The sequence below is a fragment of the Felis catus genome, chromosome C1 (assembly GCF_018350175.1).
Source record: "Felis catus isolate Fca126 chromosome C1, F.catus_Fca126_mat1.0, whole genome shotgun sequence".
In the NCBI taxonomy this organism is placed as follows: domain Eukaryota; kingdom Metazoa; phylum Chordata; class Mammalia; order Carnivora; family Felidae; genus Felis; species Felis catus.
The window spans coordinates 63,150,476-63,156,475 of NC_058375.1; positions in this window are offsets into that span (position 1 = coordinate 63,150,476).

Genomic DNA, 6,000 nt, shown 5'->3' on the forward strand with positions numbered 1-6,000 from the left:
CTCAGCTCAGCGAGCTCTTTGTTGCTGTGATGGCATCTGCGAGGCGGCGGCGGCGGCGGCGGCGGCCCGGCTGCGCGCTCGGCTCGGCTCGGCTCGGCTCTGCTGGGGCGGGCGCCGCCGCCCCTCTGCTCTCGGCCGCGCCGCGCTGCGAGCCTGGCGCTCGCGCTGCTGTGGCCGCTGTGGCTGCGGCGGCGACTGTTGATGCTGCTGTGCCGCTCCAGCTGCTGGAGGGGGCAGCGCAGGGTCCCCGGAGCGCCCGCCCAGAGCTGACCTCCCCCTTGCCCACACCCTCCCTCCCCAACTCCCCCACCCTGGTGTCCCGTCTGAGCCGCCAGCTCCAATCCAACCAGTGACGGCGCCGTCATCTAGCAGCCGCTGCCAGGGAAGGTGGCGGTGGCGGCAGCGGGGGGCTGCTAGGGGAAGATGGGAGCCCTTGGCTCTCTGGGGCCAGGAAGTAGAAAGCCAGGCAGCCCGACTCTGGTGGAGCCCGCATCCTGCCGGCCTGCCTGCCTCCGGGCCTCCGAAACCCTCTCCCAGGCGGCAAGACGCGATGGGGGGTTCGGGGGTGGGCGCGAAAGACACAGGTATCCATTGGCCAACAAGAACTCCAGCCAACTGCGAGAAAACGAGCACTGGCACTATCGACCCGGCCCCACCATCGTTCTCCCCAAAAAGCCTCTTCCGGGGCACCAATCCTGATTTCCAACCGGGCGATTAGCCCCGGGGCGCGCGGATGCCTCCCTCCAGAACCGAGAAGGGAAGAAAGAGTAAAACTGGAAGCTAGTGGAGAGGAGAAATTAAATTCGAGGCAGCCCATCCCCAGACACTTGGAAGAATGACCTAGTTCACGCCCTAAGCCTCCTTATAACGAGGACTCAAGACAGTTTCCTTGGGGCTGTGGGAATAGAGGGAAGAAAGTTCAAGCTCTCAGATGTTGCAGGGACTCGGGGAGGGGGGGGGGGCGGTGATTTCGTGGCCTCCGGTACAAACTTTGTCCCAGTGGCCGCGTTCTTTCTCTCTCTGATTGGGGATTTGGAAAGATTTCATTTTCCTGGAGGAGCTGTCCTCTGGCGTGCTGATCAGACGAGGAATCTCTCCAGTGTCCTAGGACTGCAAGAGCATGCAAAAGTTTAAGACACATGTGAGAATGTAACCAGGCTTTAAAAGAAGGGCAGAAGGGGTAAAGCGGGGAGGAGGTTACCAGTGTGGGAGAAGGATACAAAATCTCTTTTTTTTTTTTTCCTTTACAGGAGCTGAGTTTTCCCCTAAACCTACTTGCTATTTCACAGTGATCTTATTAACACTTCTTTCCTTTCCCTACATTTCCAACCTAATCTGATTATCTAAATATCCAGTGGTTCCATTCAGGACCAGTAGCCAGAAGTTGCCCCAGCATCAATGTGGTGTAACAGAATACTGGAGTCCAAACCCCTGGTTTTATTTTTTGACCCTGGAACTTCATGGCTCTGAAAATTTGCACAAGTCGTTTAAGTCCTCTATTCTTCTGTTTTCTGGCTTATAAAATATCATCTCAAACATTCCTTGCAGCTCTAATAAATGTCCTGAGATTTTTTTTTGTCACAAAATCTTCACACATTATTTTTTGCACTCTTTCTGAATTTAGCTTCACATAATGTATTATATTGAAGTAAGTAATCTGACACACGTGAAATACCCAATTCCTCTCACAACAAAGGCATATATCAGATATAAAACACAAATAGCAAGCTTATTTTAATTAGAAAATAGGCCCAATCTCTGATTTAATTCAAAACTACTCTGTCATAGGTGCCTGGTGGCTCTGTATGTTAAGCTTCAGACTTCCACTAGGGTTGTAATCCATAGTTCCTGCGTTGGAACCCCACATAGGGCTCTCCACTCTCAGTGCAGAGCCTGCTTCAGATCCTCTGTCTCCCTCTCTCTCTGCCCCTCCCCTGCTCTTTCTCACGAAAATAAATAAACATAAAAAAAACTACTCTGGCGTGCCTTGGTGGCTCAGTCAGTTAAGAGGGTTCACATTGGCTCAGGTCATGATCTCACAGCTGGTGGTGAGCTGGAGCCCTAATCATGGGGCTCTGTACTGACAGCTCAGAGCCTGGAGCCTGCTTTGGATTCTGTCTCCCTCTCCCTCTGCCCCTCCCCCACTTATGCTCTATTTCTCTCTGTCAAAAATAAATAAACATTTAAAAAAATTAAAAAAAAAAAACTACTCTGTCAGGATGCCTGGCTAGGTCAGTGAATAGAGCATGCCACACTTGATCTCAAGTGCCAGGCATTGGAGCCCCACCTTGGGGGTAGAGCTTATTTTTTTTTTAAACTTGTTTTATTTCTTTTTTTTTAATTTACATCCAAATTAGTTAGCATATAGTACAATGATTTCAGGAGTAGATTCCTTACTGCCCTGTACCCATTTAGCCTATCCCCCCTCCCAGAACCCCTCCCATAACCCTCAGTTTGTTTTCCATATTTATGGGTCTCTTCTGTTTTGTCTGCTCCCTGTTTTTATATTATTTTTGTTTCCCTTCTTTTATGTTCATCTGTTTTGTCTCTTAAAGTCCTCATATGAGTGAAGTCATATGATTTTTGTCTTTCTCTGACTGACTAATTTCGCTTAGCATAATACCCTCCAGTTCCATCCACGTAGTTGCAAATGGCAAGATTTATTATTTTTGATTGCCGAGTAATACTCCATTGTATGTATATACCTCATCTCCTTTATCCATTCAGCCATCAATGGACATTTGGGCTCTTTCCATACTTTGGCTATTGTTGATAGTGCTGCTATAAACATTGGGGTGCATGTGTCCCTTGGAAACAGCACACCTGTATCCCTTGGATAAATGCCTAGTAGTGCAATTGCTGGGTCATAGTTCTATTTTTAGTTTTTTGAGGAACCTCCATACTGTTTTCCAGAGTGGCTGCACCAGCTTGCATTCCCATGGAGCTTACTTTAAAACAACAACAACAACAACAACAACAGCTACCTTATCATCTCTTCAAACTCTTAAGGTGTGTAAATATTAAGCTTGTAAATATTCTTAGTCCATTTTATGTGTTCATATTTTATCACTAAGTACTAATTATTGCCTATATTAGAACAATGTCTTGCAATTTATTAATTACTGTTACATACTTTATTTCATTTAATCCTGTCCACACACCTGAGTTTAGAGGGCTGGTCCTGTCTTCCATGTTTATAGGTAAGAAAATGAAGTTCATGAAGGTTTACGGACTTATATACCAGGTTCCAGCACTTCTATGCAACTCTACTAACTCAATACCAGGCTCTTTCCATGATATCAGTCTATGAAATAGGATATTTCTGCTTCAGACCAGAAACAAGTTCCTCCTTTCTTTTCTTTTCTTTTCTTTTCTTTTCTTTTCTTTTCTTTTCTTTTCTTTTAAATTTATTTATTTTGAGAGAGAGAGTGCACAAACAGAGGAGGGGCAGAGGGAGGGAGAAAATCTCTAGATCTAATGGGACTCCATCTCATGAACCATGAGATCATGACCTGAGCTGAAACCAAAGATTAGAAGCTTAACCAACTGAGCCACCCAGGTGCCCCAAAAATTGTACTTAATTTTGCTAAATTCAATTTACTGTCATCTAACCTCTAGAACCATACCCCTCTAAAAGGAAGCTAACAGGGAGCATTTTTGCACCCACAATAATATGTATACTTATTATAGTTCAATCCTATAGAAACCCAAAAGAAACCAAAGAAGGCATTTGGGAGGACCAAGAAACTCTAAAGCTAGGTCTTTGCTCAAATTACCCAGAAATTCCTCTGAGGGAAGTGGCACAGACCTGACCTAAATAAGGCAGAATATGGATGGAGGGATAGTCAGATATTATATAAAGATAGTTTGCTATGCATGATACACAGATGAACAATCAAGATTTTATGCAATATATATAAACAACTAAAATAGTTTTATTTGATACTTCAGTTGGCCTACTCAAGGACAGAATGTTTAATCTGACCTCTTCTAGTTTCCAATTAATCTCTTTACCCCTAAAATACTCTAAAACTGACTTCAGTAACTTCCTCCATTGTAATTCCTGTTTATTACATTGCTCCTTTACTCAGTCTACCAGTTACCAACTGATTCTTTCATATGTGAGTGAGGAATTTGCTTGTGAAATAAATGGCATACAAAATAATTATATTGACAATGGGCCAAATTATATTTCCCATCCATTTCTCTTCTCTATTTTTTTCTATTCAACATTTATTCAACGAATATGTATTGAGTTATACTATGTGCCAGTCACTATTCTAGGTCATTGGTTATACAATGAAGAAGTAAAACAACATGGTCCATACATTCATGATATTCACAATTTTATAGGAAAGACAAAATTAAGCTGTAAAGTCCTTATGGAAACAGCATGTCCAAAGGCCCCCCAGTAGGAAACTCAGGATTAGAGCAGTGGTTTCCAAATTCCAAAGTTACCAGGCATGTCATCAATTAAAAAAATTTTTTTATAGGATACCTGGGTGGCTTGGTTGGTTGAGCAACCAACTGGTAATTTTGGCTCAGGTCATGATCCCATGGCTCATGAGATCAAACCCCATGTCTAGCTCTGTGCTGACAGCATGGAGCCTGTTTGGTATTCTCTCTCTCCCTCTCTCTCTGCCCCTCCCCTTCTCCCTTCTTCTCTTTCTCAAAAATAAACATTTAAAAAAATTTGTGCCCACACAACTCCAACTATATTTATTTGGTTGCATTTACATTGTGTATACAATTAATATATTATGTACATTATAAAATATACACAAAAAAGTTGGGTGTTTTAAAGGATAAGGTTTTTAAAAATGCATTTTCTTGAACACCTTCAGAGACTGTTGCTTTAAAGGAACTTAAGGAGGATTAATGTGGCTGAAGTTTAGTATGTGATGATTTTAAGCAGGGAAAATATGGTCTACTTTACATCCTAAAATACCACTCTGATTACTACTGTATGAGTAATTGGAATAGCCAAATAATTATATAGTTTGGGGGTTGCATGAGAGTCAAATTTGCACACTAAGACTCAGACATGCTCTGGAGCTCATCTGGGCTAAGAAGCAATGCACTCCATAGTAATGAACACAACTAGTGCCCAGATCTTGGTTTCTAAATACCATTGTCCACTCAAAAGAGACAATGATTCTTGGAGAAATGACTCCAGGTCTGTAACACCCAAAGTACTAAGTGAACCTGGAACATCTTAATGTGCCAGAAAGCAAGGAAATGCTCGACTAGTGAGATCATCCAAAAGGACAAAGAAGCCAAGTTGAAGTAGTCGCTTACTGATCAAATATATGAAAATTTGAGCCTCAAAAAGAATAATGATGATAATAGATTATAATACATTGAATAAAATAAAATAAAATTTATGAATCCACAGTGATATGAGAGAAAGAAAAAGAGAATTTGAGCTATTTTTTTTAAAGAAGAGAGCTAATAAGTGTAGAAGAAATGATAGAATTAGAAAATTATCATTTGACAATGTCCAATATAATAGCTAAGGATCATTAACTGTTGCTAAAGCCTTTGGACAGAAAGTTGTTGGGAATGTGATATTCATATTATCTCAAAATATTATTCCATATATTAATTATTAATTGAAAAGGAGAAAATGTATCTGTATAGTGGAAAATTTGTGTGGTTACCACTTTAAATAATCAAATTTAGCAGCACTAATAGTTGTACAATGTGTCATGTGTCTTGTGATGAGACTCATTAAGAAGTATGCAATTGTCACCTATGTAATTTTCTTACCAAAAATATTTAACCTAAAACTATGGGGTGCCTAGCTGGCTCAGTTAGAAAAGTATGTGCCTCTTGATCTTGAGGTCATGAGTTCAAGCCCCACATTAAGTGTTGAGATTAATAAACTTTTAAAAAATACATTTAACCTAAAACTACTCATGAGGAAACAACTCAAATCCAAAATGTGCAATTCTGTAAGACACTGGCCTGGACTTGTTTTGTTTTGTTTTGTTTTGTTTT